This window comes from Callospermophilus lateralis, chromosome 11, assembly GCF_048772815.1.
Source record: "Callospermophilus lateralis isolate mCalLat2 chromosome 11, mCalLat2.hap1, whole genome shotgun sequence".
NCBI classification, from domain to species: domain Eukaryota; kingdom Metazoa; phylum Chordata; class Mammalia; order Rodentia; family Sciuridae; genus Callospermophilus; species Callospermophilus lateralis.
This window is the reverse complement of record NC_135315.1, coordinates 86,766,402-86,789,182: the sequence shown is the minus strand read 5'-3', so window position 1 is coordinate 86,789,182 and position 22,781 is coordinate 86,766,402. Positions and strand designations below refer to the sequence as shown.

The 22,781-nt window shown below is 43.4% G+C and overlaps 2 pseudogenes; both read left to right on the top strand.

The window, feature by feature from the left end:
• Nucleotides 1–509: 509 nt before the first annotated feature.
• On the top strand, nt 510–827 carry LOC143410650 (carbonyl reductase [NADPH] 1 pseudogene; annotated as a pseudogene).
• A 17,989-nt stretch (nt 828–18,816) lies between these two features.
• Nucleotides 18,817–22,076, top strand: LOC143409695 (carbonyl reductase [NADPH] 1-like; annotated as a pseudogene).
• The last annotated feature ends 705 nt before the right edge of the window (nt 22,077–22,781 follow it).

The window sequence follows — 22,781 nt, the reverse complement described above, 5'->3', positions numbered from 1 at the left end:
AATCCTTTCCTTTTCCCAGGGCTCTGCACACAGTCTGCTTGGCAAACCGCTCCAAAAATCCTTCGGAGAAAGTCCAAGCCCTCAGCATGGTTCCCAGGGATGCCAGTGATCTGCCCCAGCCTACCTCCTGGTTCACTCTGACTCCCCCAAAACACTCCTCATGTTCCTCTACAAAAAGCTACCCGATTTCACTGCGTATTCCTCTAACTGCGGAAGGAAACAACAGTTGAACAATTAATTAAGTACACACCAATAAAACCAGGAGGCGAGTTTTGCAAAGATTAAATTGCAAAGCACAACTTTAATCTCCAGCTCCCAGTCCTTGACCACCTAAGATGACTCCAGGGGACTCCAGGCGGGCCACGCCTTGCGCGGGGCGGGGCTGCGCCTGCGCCTGCGTGGTGGGCGGGCGGTCCCGGGCAAAAGCGGTTGCTCCACTTTTGCTCTCCAGCGGTGCAGAGGTTCTAAGGTCCGCTTTCCGCGCAGGTGTTCCGCGTTGCCCACCAGCCATGTCGTCCTGTCGCCCCGTGGCGCTCGTCACTGGAAGCAACAAGGGCATTGGTTTGCCACCCTGCGCGACCTCTGTCGCCAGTTCTCTGGGGACGTGGTGCTCACCGCGCAGCGAGGCGCGGGGCCAGGCAGCAGTGCAGCAGCTGCAGGCAGAGGGCCTGAGCCAGCTCTTCCACCAGCTGGACATCGACGACCAGCAGAGCATCCGCAATCTGGGCGACTTCCTACGCAAGGAGTACAGGGGACTAGATGTGCTGGTCAACAACGCGGGCATCGCCTTTAAGAGTAAGCGGTCTGTCGGGGTGCAAAGCTTGTAGTCCTGGGGGACCACGATTGTGCAAGCGGCTCAGGGGCGGGTGCCCTCTGCTTTGTGGGATCCAGAAAGTCTCCCTAGAAAGAAACAGAACAGCACAGACTGAAGCCATAGGGAAAGCAGAGACCGAGAAGGTGCAAGCCAAAGGGACATTGTGTTTGCGTGGCTGGGACTCATTGGGACCTTTCTAGGTTTTCTTTACAAAAAACTTTACATTAAAGCAGTTGAATAGACTTTTGACTACTTTTGAAATAAATAATTGCAAAAGGAACCACCACACCCAGCCTGACTAGCAGCAAGACACTGGGAGGAGGGAATCACAGGGCTGACTGGGCACTCTTGAGATGTACAATCACAATCCCAACTGGACCTCCGAAGCTGCTACCCAGTGCTGACTCAATCCCCGGTACATAATTCCCCTTTCTGCAATATTACTCTTCTTTCCTCAGGTCTCCCAAAGTAATAGAGGTGCATAAACATTCCCTCCCTCATGGGAGCTTTCTGGGAATCAGCCCTAACTGTAAACACACAAAATTACAAGACATTTTTAAATACGTGGACACAATATCTTTATATTATTTTTATATGGTGCTTAGGATCAAACCCAGTACCTCACGCTTGGTAGGCGAGTGCTGTACCTCTGAGCCACAACCCCAGCCCCACAAGAAACTCTGATAAAGATCTTACTTGGGGGGCTGAGGCTGTAGCTCAGTGGTATGCCTAGTATGTGTGAGGCAGGGGGTTCAATTATCAGCACTGCATAAAAATAAATGAATAAAATAAAGGTCCATTAATATCTAAAAACAATTTTAAAAGTTAAAAAAAGACCTTAGTTGTCTTTTGTTTCTTGTTATAGAATAAGGCAGCACTTCATTCTGTAAAAAAGAATGAGGGATCCTATGAGCTGAGCAAGGTAGGATGGTTTCATAAGAACAAAAGCGATGAGGAAAGTCAAATCATTCATTTCAAACTCTTTTCTCTTTTTGTTCTTTTAAGATATACATGACAGGAGACTGTACTTTGACGTATTACGTATACATGGATCATAACTCCGCATTGTGTAGAACCACAGAATGGGAGGCTACTCTCAAAGCCAGTTTTCTTACTCTGGTTCAGGCACTCTGGTTCTCTGGTTCTGGTTGTGCTTCAAGCACGCAACTGAGGTGGAGCAACTCTGCTCTGGTCTGATCATTTGCCATTTCCAGTCCCAACATGTCCTTGATGGCCTCGTGATCACAGGTTTGAAGAGCTTCCATGATTCTAGCTGAAGAAAAACAACTTCCCGACAGGACATGGCTCCATGTGGATATTTCATACTTTTTCAGAGAACACAGTGTACCAGGCAGACGACTGTGACTATCAGAGGATCATACCATGAGTTTAAAATACAGCCATTAGCCAGGGTCTCCCTGAGCAAAATCAAAGAGTGAGCCCAATGAGGCTCAAGGCATTTCAACCAAGTCACTGGCTCAACAACTTCTGGCACCTGAGGCTACACAATACCCAGAGGTATTATTCCATGTGCCACAAGGAGTCCTAGCAACTGCCCAGGCTCCTCCCTTTTCGGCCAGTAAGGAGCAATTCTGTTATCTAGTATCCTATCACTGGGTTCCATTAAAACAAGGAGAGAGACAAACCCTTCTAGGAGGCTGTCTATTGAAGGGTCCTCCTCACCACTGGAACACAGTGGCAGAAGGGCTGTTGTGAAAGCTAGCCACCAGCTAGACTAACCGATCGCTTATGTTATGTCAAGCTTTTTTGACATCACAGGTCCCCTCTGTCAAGTGACCCAAAGGAGCCACTGGATGTGAAAAGCTAATGACAGCGTCTTCCTGCCAAGCGAAAGATGTAGGCATGAGCAAGGAGAGATGAAGAGGCTCACAAAGGGGAGTCTTCTCTCCATCTTGGGGAAAGCTGTGCACAGCCTCGTGTCGTCAGTCTCCAGCATGGTCTGCAGTCTCAATGACTGCTCAAGGTGGCATCAGGGGTTTGTGGAGCTCTCTGTGTGGTTCGCACACCCACCATGAGACGTGTCCCTGTGCTCCATGTTGCATTGGCCAGCTTCAGCTCCTTGGCCTTCTGGAACAGGGAAGCTCTTCTTAGAGACTCTGTGGGGGAAATCTGTACTGGATGAACCCCAAGAGTTCAGGATCCAGTCCAGTCAACAGGCAGATAACAGACGCAAACCCAGTGAGCAGAGCTAGGGTCTCATGACAGGTAGCCTTTCTCTAAACATCCTCCAGGCTAAGTTGCTTGCCAAATAAATACAGCTTCATTAAACATGTCTTATTCCTTCCATAATGCAGCAAGAATAAAGGTGTGACTACCACATTTAGTCTTTAAATTTTCTTTGCTGGAACTTCTGAATGAATTGCAGATTTGTTGTTTTCAAAAGCCTCTCAAGGCTAGGAAGCCATAACAAAATTTCCAAGTATATCCCATTACAAATGCACCATTTTTATTAATGTTATGCAAACAACTACATTTCAATTAAAAGAAGAGTCACAAACAGTTTCTTAAGCTGGGAGGGAAGAGGTAGCAAGAAAAAGTATTTACTTTTCATTCACAAAAGTACAGCCAACATAGTTCACATGCTATATACAATCTTCCCTTTATAAAATTCAAAAAATTTTAGTATAATCAGAACTACCATCATAATCTAATTTTAGGAAATTTTCATCCCCCTCAAACAAACAAACCCTATACCCATCAGCAATCACTCCCAGGTCCCTTATTCTCCCCACCCCCACCCCACCCCCTGGGGAGACCACACATCTATTTCTGTCTCTGTAGATTTGCCTATTTATGTAAATGAAATCATCATATATTAAGTGATTCTTGTGTCTATACCCATCAGCAATCACTCCCAGTTCCCCTTATTCTTCTCCCCACTGGGGAGACCTCACATCTATTTCTATCTCTAAATATTTGCCTGTTCTTAACATTTATGTAAATGAAATCATATAATAGGTGATTCTTGTCTGGCTTCTTTTATTTATTTGTTTATTTTAAAATAAATGATAGCAGAATGCATTGTAGTTCTTGTTACATATATAGAGCCCAATTTTTCATATCTCTGGTTGTAAATAAAGTATGTTCACACCAATTTGTGTCTTCATACGTGTACTTTGGATAATAATATCTATCACATTCCACCATCCTTGCTAACCCCCTGCCCCCTCCCTTCCCCTCCCACCCCTCTGCCCTATCTAGAGTTATCAATTTCTCCCATGCTCCCCCTCCCTATCCCACTATGAGTCAGTTACCTTATATCAGAGAAAACATTTGGCATTTGTTTTTTGGGGGATTGGCTAACTTCACTTAGCATTATCTTCTCCAACTCCATCCATTTACCTGCAAATGCCATGATTTTATTTTTATTGCCAAGTAATATTCAGTTGTGTATATATGCCACATTTTTAATCCATTCATCTACTGAAGGGCACCTAGGTTGGTTCCACAGTTTAGCTATTGTGAATTGTGCTGCTATAAACATTGATGAGGCTGTGTCCCTGTAGTATGCTGTTTTTAAGTCCTTTGGGTATAGACCTAGGAGTGGGATAACTGGGTCAAATGGTGATTCCATTCCCAGTTTTTCAAGGAATATCCATACTGTTTTCCATATTGGCTGCACCAATTTGCAGTCCCACCAGCAGTGTATGAGTGTACCTTTTCCCCCACATCCTCACCAAAACTTACTATTGTTTGTATTCTTGATAGCTGCCTTTCTGACTGGAGTAAGGTGAAATCTTAGAGTAGGTTTGATTTGCATTTCTCTAATTGCTAGCGATGATGAACATTTTTTCATATATTGGCTGATTGATTATATATTGACTTCTGAGAAGTGTTTCTTCAGGTCCTTGGCCCATTTATTGATTGGGTTATTTGGTTTTTTTTTTTGGGTGTGGGTTATTTGTTTTTGTTTGGTGTTTAGCTTTTTGAGTTCTTTATATACCCTAGAGATTAGTGCTCTATCTGATGTGTGAGGGATAGAGATTTGTTCCTAAGATGCAGGCTCTCTATTCACCTCACAGATTATTTCTTTTGCTGAGAAGAAACTTTTTAATGAATCCATCAATGGGATTAATTTTCATGAGAATATATTTCTCAGTTTTTGCTGGTTTTGACTTGGTTAGGAACATCTCATCCATAGATTATAGTCTTTCTGGATTTCCTCCTAATGTTTACATTTTTAAATGATTAGTTCTTTAATCTATCCAGTATTTGTCTTAGAGTATGCTATGAGGGAGGGAAGTGTAACTTAGTTTCTCTTAATAAATATTTAATTTCTGAATATCATTTGTTCAGTGATATGATCCATATCCTTTTCCCAATGAATGGAAGCTCTACACAAATGAAATATGTATGTGAGAGTGTTTGTAAACTGTTTACTTTTGTTGACTTGTCTGTTCTGTTCTAACAGCATACTCTTTCATTAATGCAGATTTGAAGCATTTTGATACTCAATGGGAGTTCTCTTTAATTTTTTAAAAATATTTGATTGTTTGACATTTTTTTTCCTCCCTGATGTGGAAGTTAAAAGTTAACTTTCTGGCTCAAAAAAAAAAAAAAAAAGTTTTTCGGGTGTTGATTGAGATTGCTTTGAATTTATAGAATAATCTGTGGAGAACTGATAATCTATGATTTTTAATTTTCCCATCCAAAAAGGTTATATTTGCATTATTAAAAACAACAGGATTACATTTTATAATAGAGTTTTAATCCTAGTTGAACATATTAAAGGCATGGACTCCCCTTGGGAGACTTTGATTTAATTAGTTTTGTAGTGATTTCAACATGTACCCAGGGAATAAAACCATTCGTGTGTGTGTGTGTGTGTGTGTGTGTGTGTGTGTATGTGTGTGTGTGTGTGATTTAAAAAAAAAAAACTAGTTCACACATTTTTCATTAGACTTATTCCAAGGTCTATTATTATCTATTTATGATTAATTATATTCCTAAAATCTTAGAATCCTACTTTATATCTTAAGGATTATACCATATAGATAAAAGAACTAAATAATAGAAAATAAAACTATAAAAATATAATATGAGAGGTATTCAGTTTGCTATTACTTGTCAGAAAGCTGTTGACTTTGTATCTGAACTTATTATTTTTAATACCATAAGTAGAGAAATTTGAAACTTTATTGTTTTGATTTATATTTCTTCTTATCTTTTCTGTCTTTTTAGATAGAATGTATAGAACAGTGGTAGATGATAATTGTGATAGCCAGTGTGGTTGTCTTCTTCCTAACCTTAACTGTCTAATCTTTTACTATTAAACATGATCTTTTCTGAAAGTTTCCCTATAGGCTATATGATTTCATATCTAATTTCTTAATGTAATAATAATAATTATTATAATATAAAAATCACTCATTTGTTGAGATGGTCAAATTTATTTTTTATGTAGTGTTCTTTCTATTTATTTAAAATTCCATATCTAGAACATTTTTTCCCTCGTTGTTAGGTGGTTAGTTACTATTTATAATCAGCCATTTTGACTTCATGCCCCAAACAAAACCAGAAGCTTACCATGTTTTCACTTCATTTCCATTATACTTCCAACCCTAACATCTACCATGTGGAGATCTCCTGGGATTTAAGTTGCAGAATGTTGTTAAAATCTTTAAATATATTTCCACATTATGTTCCATTGGTTTCTCTGTATACTTTTGATTCCTGGGTCTCTCATGTGTGCCTTTTTGAATTTTTTTCTCTTTGTGCTTGATTAAATCTTTTGGAGAAGGTGTATGTGGGAAGGTTTAGCATTCAGAATCTTTCAACATCTGAAAATGCCTTAATTTGTTTTTCCTTTTGAGTGCTAATTTGGACAGGATTCAGATTCTCCATTCAAGTATTTCCTTCTCTATTGTCCCTTAGCATCAAGTATTGTCAAGAAGAAATTTGATGCTGGCTAGATTTTTTATTTATTATTTTAGGTAGTCTGTCTGTCCTTTCACGCAGCAGTTAGGATTTTCTCCTGATCTGTGAACTTCCCAATTTTACAACAGTACGACAGACGGCAGATCTTTTTCAAGTGATAGGATTTAAAAGTCATATTTTTCTTCAGTCCTGGAAATTTTTCTTTTGTTTTCTAATTATTGTTCTTTGCCATGTCTAAACTTTTCTCTTGTCTAGAATTTTTGTTAGATAGATATTGGTAGTTGTGCTTTTTTTTTAATAAAAGGTCTTTAATTTTTTTTTCCTTTTGGTGACATAGTCTTAAAAAAATCTATTCGCTTAATTTTCCAGATCAATAAATTACTAGTTGTGAACTTTTTGCAATTCTGTTCATCTAACAGGTGTTTTATTATCTGAATCAGTTTTTAAAAATTCTAAGATCAAACTTTCCTATATCATAGCTGATTCCTAATTTATGAATGTGATAGCTGCTCTCTATTTCCAAAATACATCACTTACGTTAATCCTGTTGGTTCTGGGAGTTGTGGTTCCTTTGATACCATTTCTTTTTTGCAGTGGCTTTTGTACCTCTCTTTCCTTCAATCTTTGATTCTCTGTTGTCTGCTCATCTTTGTTTTGTGAGTCTTATTTGCCTCTGTGGGTGCCAGTTCTGATCACAGGTGCTTGCTTTTGTCTTGAGACTGGGGTTGGGCATGCTGAACTTTTGGAAGGAGGTTGCAGCTTTTCTTAGTTTCTCTTCCAGATCCATGCTGCATCCTAACTTTCCTTGCTCTAGCCCAAGAGGCTGGTCCCTGCATTGCTGGGTTCTGTGGCCTGCTGCCTTCCAGTTACTGCAGCCAAAGGATGAATCCAGATGAGTGCAGAGGACAGAAGGAAAGGTTGGAGTGTGGATCCCATCTCCCTCACCTTCCTCTGGGTCTCTGGTTCCGCAGTGGTGGTGTTTTTCAGTCTGTTGTCAGAACTCCTGTTGTCAGAATGCGAGTACTCTCTATTGTGGCTTCTGCTCTCCCTGGTTTCAGGTAACTACTCTATCCTCTCCCACTTCAGAGCTGGGGGTGTTGTTTTCCACTGTGCTTCATGTCTGAGAACTTCTCTCAGTCCTATTTTGACCTCTTAAGATAGTCCATTTATGAATTTTTCTTTAGCTAGACCTTTGGGCTGGCCATCCATTTCCTTTCAGTACCTTGACTGAGATGATTGGAGATGCTTTGAAGATATTTTCTTGTGTGGCCATATTCTCTTGGGTCATCCTTGGCCGTGGTATTAATTGTATAACTCATGTCAACTGTAATAAATAACCGAAGAATCTTAGTAGTTCAATAAAGATTTGGTTTTTTTTTTCTTTCTCAAAGGGCCCTGTTTTTTCCCCTTCCATTTTGGGGCATTGTCCCCATCCAGGGACTCCTTATAGATAGTAATTGGATCTTTTATTTTTAGAGAGGAAAGAATGAGGAGGATTGTATGGGGCACTTATGACCAGGCCTGGAAGGGGTACATTTCCTTGCTAAACGTTGGCTAGAAACTAGTACCTGATCTCAGAACTGCAAAGTACCTGGCAAATGTAGTCTTCGGTGTGCCCAGGAAAGGAAGATGGGCACAATGAGCATCTGACCACTTTCTGCCGTATCTTCAGGTGGAATGCTGCCTTTTAGGCCCAAGTATCCCAGCCTCTCAAGTCAGCCTGCTCACTGTGTTGCTGCTGGCCCCCACTTAGTTCAAGAGGGGGAAGGAGCTAGAAGTGGCTACTTCAAACACAGTGACTAAGTGAATCCCCTGTGGTTTCTTTCCATGTACCCCTTGCGTTTTGGAGCATTGCCTCAGAGCTGGGGCATTGTGTGTCATTCCCCTACAGCAGACATCGTTGTGCATTTCGCCTGCACTTTGCTCTGACAAATTGATTTACCAGTTTATGTCTTTTTGCTTTTTGTCTCAAAATTTCCAGTTAATATTGGGTGCTATTCTGTGGGGAGCCACTCCAAATGACTCGCACCTTCCATCCTGAAGGAGAGCCTTTGACCATCATCACCACATTTCCTTGTGATCTGGGCGTTGTCCCAGTTCGGAAAGTTGAGGGTGGGTCTTCAGATATAGGTGATGCCCCTTGGGTTGAATTACTCTCACCTGTCCCTTGTAACCCTGCCCCTTCTGGCCTTTTTTTGGATGGAACTTTCTAAGAACAAGGGTCCCCCCCAATAAAAGCCCACTTCTGAGTGTGCTCACTTCAACCGCACGACCAGCATGCTAGCTTCATACTAGAGGTCCTAAGCATAGAAGTCAACTAGTGAGATCCAAATAAAGACACATAAACTCAATTTACCTTTTTCTTTGACCAGGTCTGAGATGGCTCCCCCTCTGGCTCCTGCCTGGAGCCACCCAGTGGGGCAGCGAGGTTTACACAAGAGACTAGCAGGAGAGAGAGACAGCACGCCAGAGAATGGTCTTTTATTGGGGAACAAGAAATTCAGGGGAAAATTCCATCCAATGAAGGTTGAGGGGGACAGCATTCCAAGGTCAGGGTCAGTGACTGGTCTCAGGGTCAATGGTCAGTCACACCCCCACACGGATGGGCTCTCGCACCTAAAAAGGGTGGGGATTAGTTCTGACACAGTTGAGCTGGAACGCCTCACACCCAGTCAGGGAAGTGCCCAATCATGTGCGAGAAAGGCTTTCCACACTCACTGGCTCTCGCCAGCCTCTCGTGACTTTCTCTTGCTCTCCCATCTGGGGAGCCTGAGGCCCAGAAAAGAGAAGCCGTCCTGAAGCTTGGTTAAAGGTAAAGTGTGTGTCTGTGTTTTATTTGGTGTCCCTGGAAATTCACACGAGCGGGTCAGGGGCAGCACTATTCCTTGTGTGACGTAGTTTTATGGCTTCTGTATTTTCAAAACCTTCTCTTCTGCCATTTCTAAGAATACAGAGAAGGAGAGGAAGTAAGTATCGCACATTTGCCACTTGAGTCAACGTCTTCTCCTTTTTGTGATCTGTGTGGCTGATGGAGTGACTGGCATGGAGTAGTTCTAATGTGCTGTGTGAAAGCCTTGCTACAAGAAAGGCTTTTTGTTGATAGATATGTATTGATACCAAAATGATTTGGAATGATTCTATACTCTCCTATTATCTGGAACACCATTTCTAGTTATGGATATTGACAAAATGGAGTTGATCAGTTCGAAGACATCTGTGAAGGTGATTATTCTGGCAGAGTCATAGGTAATTGTAGAAGCAACCAGGGATATTTTGTATGGAGACTAAAATGTAAAGTGGGAAGGGGGTGTGTGGGTCAAGAGTTCCAGGCTGTATGCTGTTCATTAATTTGCTCTAGATTTTAAGGGACTTGATATTAAGTATTGTGGTCTCTGTTATGAATCACTTCTACCCCTTTTAAATTTGAGGCAATATTTGCCTCTCTCTATTCCTAAACTCTTCTCCTAGTCCCTAGGGTGATCAACAGTGGCCAGTAATCTACTTAGAAGATTTCATAATATATTCCTCCTCTTCAATTTTGGAACTTCTGACCATCAAAATGGTGAAAATGTACTCTTTTAAAAATATCCTTTGAAGTTGCACTGCCATGGGGAAGAGGATGCAGAGTTTGGCTCAGGAGAACAAGCTGGAAAGTGGAAGGAGAGAAGAGCCTTCCACAACACAAAATGACCTTGTTTGCCCTGTTTGGTCTTTGGGTAACACTGGTGGAATGCATGGATAAACTTCTTTATCATGCATGATTCTGTGAAGAAGTTTCTAGTAAATTAGCCTTTCTTGGCATATGTAGCCATCAATCCTTCCATATATCGATTCATTCAAGAAATATTTATTTTGCATTCTTCTTATAAGCCAGGCATTATTTTAGGCACCAGAAATGTAGCAGTGGACAAGACTTATTACTGTCCTTGTGGAACCTTCCATTGGCATGTGAAAATACACCAAATGAACTGACAAATGTAAGTGTAACAGAGAGAGGAAAATAAACCAAGTCACCCAGTTTAGAGTCCAGGTCCCAGCCAGAGCATCTGAGTGGTGATGGGAGGCCATGTGACAGCCTCCTCTCCAAACAGGAGCTAGTGGGTCCTGGCAGGTTCAGCTTCTGTAGAGATGCCCTTGCCAGTATGTGTGGGGAGATGTCTCCAAACAATGGAAAGGGAGTTACATGCTGGATAGTTAAATTTAGGGCAAAACAGTTTTAAGCCAGTCCCCAAAGGTTTATGTAATCCTTCCTATAAATTGGTGCCAGATCAATCTAGTTTCAGGGTCTAGACTTGCATCTCAGAATTGTTTTTCCAGTAACCTCTATTTGGTTAGTATTGAGAGAAGAAGCCTTCACCACTTTGTCTTTAGTAGTGTTGTAACTGAGATTTAGAGTACGCTTTTTTCGGGGGTGAGGTGGGGCATGTTCTGGGATGAAAGCTCCCTTTTAATACCAGTCACACTACCAAGGAAGTATCTGAAACATGTATAACATGCATATTGTGGAGCAGGTTAGCTGGAGCTATCGGAGAGAATGTAGAAGATAAAGACACTGTCTCTGAACTCTTAGCTAAGTCACCAGGTTATGGCTACAGGTGTGGTGTTGGTGATGCCGACTAATGGGTAAGGCAGTGATTATTTCTATTGTGAAGCATTGTCTTTTGTTAAAATAAACAAGATCATATTACTCTCATTTTTTTGTAGCAGTACTTGAAAACACTGATGAGCCCCTGTCTTTGCTCTTAAAGGTGAACCAAGAACTCCTATTCCATGGCACTGTTGCCTTTAATGAGGTCAGAATGTCTTAGGACAAACATATTTATGCTTAAAAATATAGGCAAGACCACTGTGAAGGAATTTGTTAATTGTTGAGAGGAAGAATGCTGAGTTGTTAAGAGTTTAGGTCCAGGACCCAGAGTACTTGGATTTGAATGTTTGTTCTGCCACTTAAAATATTACTTTTTAATATTTATTTGTTTTTAGTTGTAGTTGGACACAATACCTTTATTTCACTTATTTATTTTTTGTGGTGCTGAGGATCAAACCCAGGGTCTCAGCACATGTGAGGCGAGCGCTCTACTGCTGAGCCACAACCCCTACCCCAATTAAAAGATTTTGAGTAAGAGATTTGACCTCTGGGTCCCTCAGTTATGTAGAATACAAAATAATCAAACTATTGTTGGGTTATATTGTTGAGAATTAAGTGAGTTAATATATACAATATTAGTGCAGGCAGAACATAAGTTTTCAGTAACCAATAGCAATTTTTATTGGTAATAAAAATAATCTTTCTTCGTAAGTAAATTTTTTTTAATTTTTTTTTAAAGACAGAGTGAGGAGAGAGAGAGAGAGAGAGAGAGAGAGAGAGAGAGAGAGAAAGAGAGAGAGAGAGAGAACCTTTCAATATTTTATTTCTTAGTTCTTGGCAGACACAACATCCCCTGCCTGCATGTGGTGCTGAGGATCGAACCCGGGCCGCTCGCATGCCAGACGGGCGCACCACCGCCCGAGCCACATCCCCAGCCCATAAGTAAATGTTAAAAAGATAATCAAGGTAATTCTTAGCAGGGCTTCCTTAGGATTAAGAGAGATTCATTATTAGTTGCTTCCATCCAACACATCAAGGCATTTTGATATTAGGGAACACCGGCCCCTGGCTTATTTGGGGGAAGGGTTTCTAGGACTTATCCGTCAGGTTTTTGGGGGGAGGGGTGAAAATAAAGCAGCATTGTAGTAGAAGCTAGTGATGCTACTGTATGTAGTTTAAAAAAATTAAGATCTCCCCTTCCCACATCTTCATAAGACAGCCTTGGGTACTGCACTGGAGATCCATTCCTGGGACCCAAGTAAACCCAACATCAGACGCAAGAGCCATTTTGTATCTGCACTGAGTACCCAGGACATAGCCCTGTGAGCAAGAGAAGTGATCCTTGGAAATCTTTAAAAGTTGACTGTATACTTGTGTTTTGGGAATCCAGCATGTGTGTTGTATTGTGTAAGTGGGTGTGTAAGTGGGTGTGTGTGTGTGTGTGTGTGTGTGTGTGTGTGTGTGGCACTGGGGATTGAACCCAGGGCCTTGTATATGCTAGGCAAGTGCTTTCCATTGAGTTACATCCCCAGCCCTTTATTTTTTTATTTTATTTTATTTTTTATTTTTTTGCTTTGAGATGGGATTTTGCTAAGTTGCTCAGGCTGAGCTAGAACTTGGAATCCTTCTGCCTCATCCTCCAAAGTAGCTGGGATTATGGGCCTGTTCTACCATAGCTGGCTTGGATCTCTTTTTACCTAGGACAGAAGATGGACAGCTTGCCCTTTTGCCACTTGTTAGTACCCATATTCTGGCTGGTCAATAGCTGGGTTGGGACTGGGAGTCCAGACTTCAGATGTGGTTGGCTGATCATCGTGTCCCCAGGATTCCATAGCTGCGTCTCAAGTGAGAGTGTCAGACCCACACCTCTCCTGCTTCAGCCCCGGAAATACTGCTCCCTGCTGCTCTGATGTGAGACTGTGCCTGGACCATCTCCTGCTTCATGGGCACACCTGGGATGTTCCCACACTGGTTCATCAGCCCAGGGTTCTTTATTCTGTTGTCCACAGACTGCTTGGGTTTCTTGTTAAAAATGTCATTCTGAGTTGAAAAATATACTAAGATTCTCATGATTTTAAATAACACCAACATATTTACTAAAGAGGAGTTGCCATTACCTGGAATACTTTCAAAAGTTGATGGTGGCACAGATATTCCCTAGCTTTCCTTTGTAGACTGTTTTGAATGTGCTATCTGTGGATTTATTGAACTAACTTTTCCATGTGTTTAATATTCAGGCAATGAATATTAATCAGCAGGCCACTACTACTTCTTCTCTCTCCTGCTCCTCTACCCTACTGTCAACGCAATTTCTAAGTATCAAGGACATAATGTACACCAACCTTGGTTGGCATAATGAGACTCTCAGTCTTGTTGGCATCCCAGTCCCCAGAACCCATGAATCTGTTTTCTTGTATGGCAGAAAGAACATTGTGGATATGGTTAATTTTAAAGATATTGAGGTGGACTAGCTTGGGGAGCTCAGTTACATCATGAAATGGTTTGACTACCCTCTTCAAACTCATGTTGAAATTTAATTGCCTTTTTGCTCCCACCTTCTTGCTCTCTTGCAAGCTTTCTCTTGCCAGGTAATGTCACATGATACCTTCTACACATTATGATGCAGAACAACTGTGACTTGCTCATGTGCTTTCCCTGCTAACTTCATTGGCCCTTTCATTATCCCTTGAAGATCTTTTGCATGAAAATTCTGTGAGGTGGTACGGAAGAGGAAGATTGCCGAGTGTGACTCCTGGTCTGCAGCAGTGTGGGGCTTATCAGCCACCAAAATAGACAGCAATGGGTACTGTATTTCTGCAGAGCTCCCTGCCCCCATGTTGAGGCACCTCGTACACAGTATGTGTATCATGACCTGGTAGCCAACTCTCAGGAACTATGTGTTTGATTTTTTTTTAAACTGGAATTTGAAAATGGATGATGTTCTACATTTAGTTAAAAATGACATAGCAACCATAGTTCCGAGCTGACTTTTAAATTTGCCTTGTTGTCTAATTCAGGTTCCTGACTTTGGGTGGGTAGGAACTGGATGTAGAGAGTAGGAGGCCTTGTCACTTGGACTCCCTACCTAGTCCAGCCCTCCCTTGCCATAATCCTGCACTGTGGTCACAGTGTTGTTGGGTCAGGATGTCCTCTCATTTCTTTACTGAGATGTTGTATCAAGGCCACTAGAGTTGCCTGGAGGCCTTGTGATTTAATCTCTAGAAAGAAATGGGAGGCTGCCTCTTTCTGCTTCTCCTCTGAAAGATCTCTCTGAATGGTTCCTCAGCATCCATTAGGCCAACACAAGAAAATCTAAAATGTCCTCCTCCTACTGCAAAACCAAGGATATAATTTTTTTAGACAGGAGTTTAAATTTTGAGCCATTTAAAAAGTTTAAACTTGGAAGTGATGACTTCAAAGGCTAAGAAATAATATGCCTTTTCAGTGATCTCCACTAAAAGGGAACCTGGCCTATTGACCTGAACTTCAAAAGCTGTAAAGCTGCAAACCAATTGCCAGGAGGAGATAGGCAAGATCAGAAGAAAAGCAATGGAACTACCAAATTCTGTGCAAGGTTCTCTAGCTCATTGTTGGTCTTCAGTTAGAATAGTACCCAAGATACTACTCTGGACATGTGAGTCCGCATCATGAGAAAGTATTTACGTCTTCAGGGACTTACGTCTGTGTATTTACCATTTTTCATAATGAAGAAATTCTTCCTTGGCCCTCACACAGCAGATGAATCTCAGGTCCTCTGATTTGGTACATTTACTTTACTTTACAGTAAAGCATTGGGTCTGTGACTGGTTAGGTCTGGTGAGAGAAAGGTCAGGCATTCCTTGGGAATTTCATTCCTTTACATTCTTTTTAAAAAATATTTTTTAGTTAGATATGGATAATACCTTTTATCTCTATGTGGAGCTGAGGATTGAACCCAGTTCCTCTTACATGCCAGACAAGTGCTCTCCCACTGAGCCACAATCCCAGCCCTACTTTCCCTTCTTTCTTGGTCTTCTCCCCACAAAATGCTTCTCACTACCTTCTCTCTGAACTTCCCCTTACTCTGACTTCTTTTTATGTTTTAAAATCCCCCTTGATCTTGAAGCACTCCTACTTTGACTTTTGCCTGATTCTTAGTCTTGGCAGTCTTCTTCCAAGGGGATCCTTGCAACCCGACTTGTTTATGCTAGGCTTTTTCTGTCTTACTAGGAGGGGCTGAGGAGCTCTGGCCCAGTGTTCTGGGCTGCAGGAAATCACTTTTTGGCCCCTTTGGCTCTATTTTGCACCTCAGATCTGCTCACTAGCTTCCACACGATCTTGGGCACCTTATTGCTTCTTAAAAGCCTGCCGGGCATTCTGTCTCCTTATTCCTCTGGCACTATAGTACTTTCTACTTGCCTTTGCCAGTTCTACCCAGGGACTGGAGTCTTGCCCCTGAACCAGAGTCCATTAGCAGGATCTGTGTTACTACTCCACTCTTCTGATGCTATTTGGCTGTCTCTCAGCTTATTTCCTACAATATTCCTGTTCCTGTTCCTGCTCCAGTTTACTTGCTGGAAGACTTCATATTTCACTGTGTTAACACGTGTACTCCTTCCCAGTCCTTCCCCCTGCTCAGTGCTCCCTGGAAGATGGTTGGTTAGTTGTTGCCAAACCCTGTGGATATGAGGCCTGACTCACTGGATTGGATTCCAAGACAGAGTCTGCCTATCCCCACCCTAGTGAGTTCTCCATGGTCTAGGTTGGGAGCCTTCACATCTTTTCTGTCCTATTGCAGTTAACCAGCCATTGTTCATACATTTCCTGTCCCCAATGTTCACATTTGTCTTGATTCAATTCTTCCCATCGTATAATTTCTCTACCCTAGTCTTGCTAGTCTGTCTCCATATGTGATTTCTCCTTTGTGGTGTATATTTTGAAGGTGATATGAAATATAATTGTTGATGATTGTCCCTTCCCTGTTTACTACTCCTTTCTCCACCGTTACTATAAATATGTTTCCCAAAGAGATCAAAGACTACCTCTTGAGAAGATTCTTGGCTGTGTCTCAGTTTTCTTTTTCTCTTTCTCACTTTTTCCCCTAACACTTGGAACAGCTGACCATCCATTCTTTCTTAGAACACCTTCTTTTGCTGGGAATTCCTTCTCCCATTTCCCTCCTTGGTGTCTGTGACTGAGGATACCCATGATTTTTTTTTCTCCGATTGTTTCTGCTCTTGATGGTTCCTATACCATATTTTCTGGAGCATTTAGCCCCATTGAACTGTCAACTCTTGTGTGGGGACCAGTTCTGAAAGAATAAACAAACCAGCCTGAAAATCATGATCCAGAGCCCTCTGTCAGGCACTGCCTTTTTAATCAGCAGGTGCTCTCTTTTCCAAGCTCCTGCACCACCAGCCATCAGCGAGTGGCCCTCCTACCCACTCTAACTCAACCCACATCCTTAACCCACGCCCTCCTGCACTGGCTCACCACACCTAAGAAGAAAGCAAGAGAGGAGAGACCACCCAACCACAGACCACACCTACACTCGGCTGAAGGAGAACACACAAAGCCACTTCATTAGCCAAGTGAAAAAGACAGCCCAGAGGGTTACATATCCTAGGCTTCATCTGTGTAACAAGTTTCCAACAACCTGGAGAAAAGGGAAGCAGATGCTTGATTGATAGGGGATAGACTGGGTTTGGGAGCAAGAGCGAAGAGTTTGGTTATACAACAGCAACAATAGTCGCCCTTCTGCTCCTGGAAACGCTGTGTCTTGGGCAGGAGCCCTGTACAATCTACACATGTGATGAAATCATACAGAAGTAACTGTACACCCATGAGTAAGGACACAAAACAGAAGAACTCCAAAAATGACTTGTCATCCTTTTCATGTTAATATATGTGTGATATCATACTAGAGTTTGCAGACTGAGGGAAACTGGGAGACCTGTAAGATTTCTCTTGTTTTTTTAAAACTGCTTGTGAATTTATTATTACCTCAATAAAAAATTCCATTGAAAAAAGCAAGGTTCTTCAACTTTTTGTTAATCAACTGCCAGGAAAGTCACCTTGAAATGGCAACATAATTAGAATCTGTGTAAAGCAGCTTTGCGCACAAGACTCTCTTGCAATGATGAAAATATCTTATAGTGGCACTGCTCAATATTGGGGTCGCTGATGTGTGAATCTTTAAATATTGATTTTTCAGTTATAGATGGACACAATATCTTTATTTTATTTTTATGTGGTGCTGAGGATTTAACAGTGCCTCACACATGATAGGTGAGTGCTCTACCCCTGAGCCACAACCCCAGCCTAAAACATTAATTGTATTAATTGTAATTTGCATTAATTGTACATCAATTTCAATTTAGATTTAAATAGACACTGTGTATAGTGGTACATATGGGACAGGACAGAAATGAAACTTGATCTAGTCCCCTCTTCCCTAGTTGTAAGTTCCAAGGGATGAGGAAAATTCATTCGAACCACTGAACCAACTTATAAACTTTCTCAGCAGAAGTCCATTCCTTCATCTTAAAATGGAGGAAAAAAGGTACAACCTGACATGTGATTTGTTTGTGTGTGTGTGTGTGTGTGTGTGTGTGTGTGTATGTGTGTGTGTGTGTGAAGGGCTGTGATGTGCCCAGGCACCTGTACACTGCAGCTCTCAGAGCCAGGTAGGATGGTATTTTTGCAAATACTTAGTGAAGTAAGAGCTGATTTAGTAAATACTTCCCTCCATTCTCAAAAAGGACAGGCGAGTAGCTTTGCTTTTATATACTTAGGGTGAAATGAACAGAAATTTGATGCCCTGGACTGTTCTTTCAGTTCATTCCACAACTCTAGTTTGAAAAGACTTCAATTGCAGAGATAAAGGGAGGGGAAGTTCATACACAAGCCACACGTCTTTCAAGCACAATTGTGAATACTGGATAATGGTGGTACAGAAAGCAAACCTTAGAAGACCAGCACTGGGAGTCAGTACAGATGTAGTCACATGACCAATCCCAATGGTTCTACTCTACCAGGTAGGCACCTGCCAGCACCCACCAGCTCCCACTGGCCTGTGTGGCAAGAGAAGGGCCTTTCTTCTTGAATCCTTTCCTTTCCTAGGGCTCTGCACACAGTCTGCTTGGCAAACCGCTCCAAAAATCCTTCGGAGAAAGTCCAAGCCCTCAGCATGGTTCCCAGGGATGCCAGTGATCTGCCCCAGCCTACCTCCTGGTTCACTCTGACTCCCCCAAAACACTCCTCATGTTCCTCTACAAAAAGCTACCCGATTTCACTGCGTATTCCTCTAACTGCGGAAGGAAACAACAGTTGAACAATTCATTAAGTACATACCAATAAAATCAGGAGGCGAGTTTTGCAACGATTAAATTGAGAAGCACTACTTTAATCTCCAGTTCCCAGTCTTTGACCGCCCCAGGCGACTCCAGGCAACTCTGGGCAACTCGGAGCAACTCCGGACAACTCCAGGCGAGCCACGCCCTGCACAGGGCGGGGCTGCGCCTGCGTGGTGGGCGGGCGGTCCCGGGCCAGCAACCTGCCGGAGCTACACTTTTGCGCTCCAGCGGTGCAGGGGTTCTGAGATCCACTCTCCGTGCAGGTGTTCCCCTCTGCCCACCAGCCATGTCGTCCTGTCGCCGCGTGGCGCTCGTCACTGGAGGCAACAAGGACATTGGCTTTGCCATCGTGCGCGACCTCTGTCGCCAGTTCTCGGGGGACGTGGTGCTCACCGCGCGCAACGAGGCGCGGGGCCGGGCAGCGGTGCAGCAGCTGCAGGCAGAGGGCCTGAGCCCGCTCTTCCACCAGCTGGACATGGACGACCAGCAGAGCATCCGCAACCTGCGCGACTTCCTGCGCAAGGAGTACAGGGGACTAGATGTGCTGGTCAACAACGCGGGCATCGCCTTTAAGAGTAAGCGGTCGGTCGGGGTGCAAAGCTTGTAGTCCTGGGGGACCACGATTGTGCAAGCGGCTCAGGGGCGGGTGCCCTCTGCTTTGTGGGATCCAGAATGTCTCCCTAGAAAGAAACAGAACAGCACAGACTGAAGCCATAGGGAAAGCAGAGACCGAGAAGGTGCAAGCCAAAGGGACATTGTGTTTGCGTGGCTGGGACTCATTGGGACCTTTCTAGGTTTTCTTTACAAAAAACTTTACATTAAAGCAGTTGAATAGACTTTTGACTACTTTTGAAATAAATAGTTGCAAAATATCGATTACACCAATATAGTAAATAGTACCCATGACTCAGATTACCCCAATACTGCCATTCTACAAAAACAAAGAATGTTATGAAACTAGGAGATTGACTTTTTTCCACTTTCTACATTTTTTTTATTGAGGCATCAGAGCTGTACATAATGATGGGATTTCATGCTACATGTTCATATAGAAGAAAATATAACAATATAATGAGGTCACTATCTGAAACCCTTCCCCATTCCTTCCCCAACTGCTATACCCGCTTCCCAGGAGATCTCAAGTGTGAACAACCCTGCACTAGACAAAAGACTTTACTTGGAGGAATATCCTGTGCACTCTTTTATTTCTGAGAAATTCTACTCCATGGCAACTGTTTATTGTTTTCTCTTTTTTTCTTAAAAGCGGCTGATCCGACACCCTTTCATATTCAAGCAGAAGTCACAATGAAAACGAAATTTTGGTACCCGAGATGTCTGCACAGAGCTACTCCCCCTCATAAAACCACAAGGTGAGTGGGGTGGGTGATCTGGCCCTGCCCTCCTACAGTCTCATCTCCTTGCCCCTGGCCTCTCCTGCTGCAGCTGTGCCCCTGCCTTGCTGGGCCTCCACCTGCCAGGTGCAGCTCTACTTCCCCACCCCCCTTCTCCAGTGGCTTAATCCTCTGTGCACTGTTCTTGCCACACCTGGCTCTTTGGTATCCTCAAGTGTCTGTTCAAAGGTCTCCTCAGAGCAGCTCTTTATTTCTTCTTTCCCTCCTACTGACAAAGGCCCTAGATTCCATTCTGTGCACCCTTATTCAGACTCATGGACTAGGACCACCTCACTAGACACAGCCCCACTAAACCTGTCACCTGCCCAAAACACTCCCAGACCAACTCACACATATGGATGTTCCTGATCCTCCATAACTCCTGATACCCCCAATCTACAACTGACACTTTCAGAGGATGTCCATCCTTCCTCTAAATCTTCCTGGCCACCCGGCATCATGGCCACCCTGGTGGTCATGAGGCTCTGCCCCCACATCAGCAATGCCCATGTGCTAAGATTGTGCCCACTGAGCTAGGCATCATGGCACACCCCTGCAATCCCACCAACTCAGGAAGCTGAGGCAAGAGGATTGCAAGTTCAAGGCCCACCTCAGCAAATTACCAAGGCTCTAAGCAATATAGGAAGAACCTGCCTCAAATTTCAAAGAACTGGATGGGGATGTGGCTCAGTTAAGCACCTTTAGGTTCAATTGCTGAAATCAAAAAGAAATAATAAGGGGCTGGGGAAGTGGCTCAAGCGGTAGTGCGCTCACCTGGCATGCGTGCGGCCCGGGTTTGATCCTCAGCACCACATACAAACAACGAGGTTGTGTCCGCCGATAACTAAAAAAATTAGTGTTAAAAATTCTCTCTCTCTCTCTCTCTCTCTCTCTCTCTCAAAAAAAAAATAAGAAGAAAAAGAAATAATAAAATTAAAAAGATTGTGCCCACTGAGAGTCACCCGAATCCCGCATTCCAGCCCTAAACGGGCCCTCAGCTGACCATGCACACACCTGCAAACCCTCCTGAGAGGCCTCCCTTCTTGAGTCATGCCCTTTCCCAGGGCTCTGCACAGTGTCTGCTTCTGCTGAAGCTGTGCCGGGCACTCCCAGACTCCTTCAGGAGAAATCCAGGCCCTCAGCATGGTTCACAGTGACACTGTGATCTGCCCCTGTCTCCCTCCTGGCTCATTTCATCTCCCCATCAAAATGTTTCATGCTGTGCACGCCACAGATTCTCCTAGTCTTCCACTGAAAACTGCCCTAGTACTCCTCCACTCAGGGAGACCCCCTCTCATTAAGAACACACTGGCAGCCAGCCGCCTTTACAACAAGGAGATGTGTGGCTTAGAGTTGTCACTTGAGTGTACAGCTTCCTTGAAACTTCTGTGCTCACAAGCACCCTGTGATCCCAGGAGTTTCTTTATGGAAATTCATTATGCAACCACCAGACAGTCCGTGTCTGTTTCTCCTACAGCTCATACTGGTAGCGCTCTTTCATATGACAATTTTCTGCTCTAACATTTCAGTATAATTGGTCTTCACTGTTCTCATGTAGATTTTATGTTACATGTTAACACAGGTGAATGTATGATGGTTTGCAATGTATTTTAGGCAGAGTGGTGAATGTCTCCAGCGTTTTGAGTCTGGTCTACCTTAAACTCTGCAGCCCAGAGCTGCAGCAGAAGTTTCGAAGTGAGACCATCACAGAGGAGGAGCTGGTGGGGCTCATGAATAAGTTTGTGGAAGACGCAAAAAATGGAGTGCACAAAAAAGAAGGCTGGCCCAATTCTGCCTATGGAGTGTCCAAGATTGGTGTCACAGTCCTGTCCAGAATCTATGACTGGAAACTCAGTGAACAGAGGAGAGGAGACAAGATCCTGCTGAATGCCTGCTGCCCAGGGTGGGTGAGAACCGACATGACAGGACCCTCGGCCACCAAGAGCCCGGAAGAAGGAGCCGAGACCCCCGTGTACTTGGCCCTTTTGCCCCCAGAGGCAGAGGGGCCTCATGGGCAGTTTGTTCAGGATAAACAAGTTAGTGAGTGGTGAGCTGAACTCACACCTCCACCATGGTCCCCACTTGGTATCCTGCACTGATGTGACCCAAAGGATATTTATGCTTTCAAAACTATCCTTAGACAAAAAAAAATCCTGCAAGGCATCCTTATCAAGTGCTTAGGTGTCACATGTCAAAGGTGGACTAGGGAGCTCACTCAGGCACCACTAATTCCCTGAGGTCTTTTCTTCAACACAGGGAGAGAAAAGTGAAATTCCTGAAAATAACTAATGCAAATGAGAAGGTGAATAAAGGATTCTTGATAAATGTCCACTCTGCAGACTGTTTTCATGATGAAGCAAACTCCATGCCAGGAGCTTGGTCACTGTAAAAGCTAGGTCAAGGGGAGGGAGAGGGAAACTCAGGCTTGGTCAGACCTAGAAGGAGCCAGGCCTTAAACACCTTGCTCTGTGGGCTATGCCCTCAGTTGCAACTACTCGTCCCACAGGAGAGCAGACACACTTAGCAAAACAAGCATCATAGTTGGATGTGGCCCCTGGACTATGGCTTACCCCTCCCCCAGGAAAACACACTACCACCAAGGCAAAGGCAGCTGCCCTTGTGTCTTCCCAAAGCCTAGGTCATTGTGTGAAAACAACCAGCAGCTTGAGAAGAGTGAGTGGGTGCTGTGTGCATGGTCACTTATGACTGAGCTGGAGAAATATTATAGAGACGCCTGGAAGAGAGTGTTCCTAAGT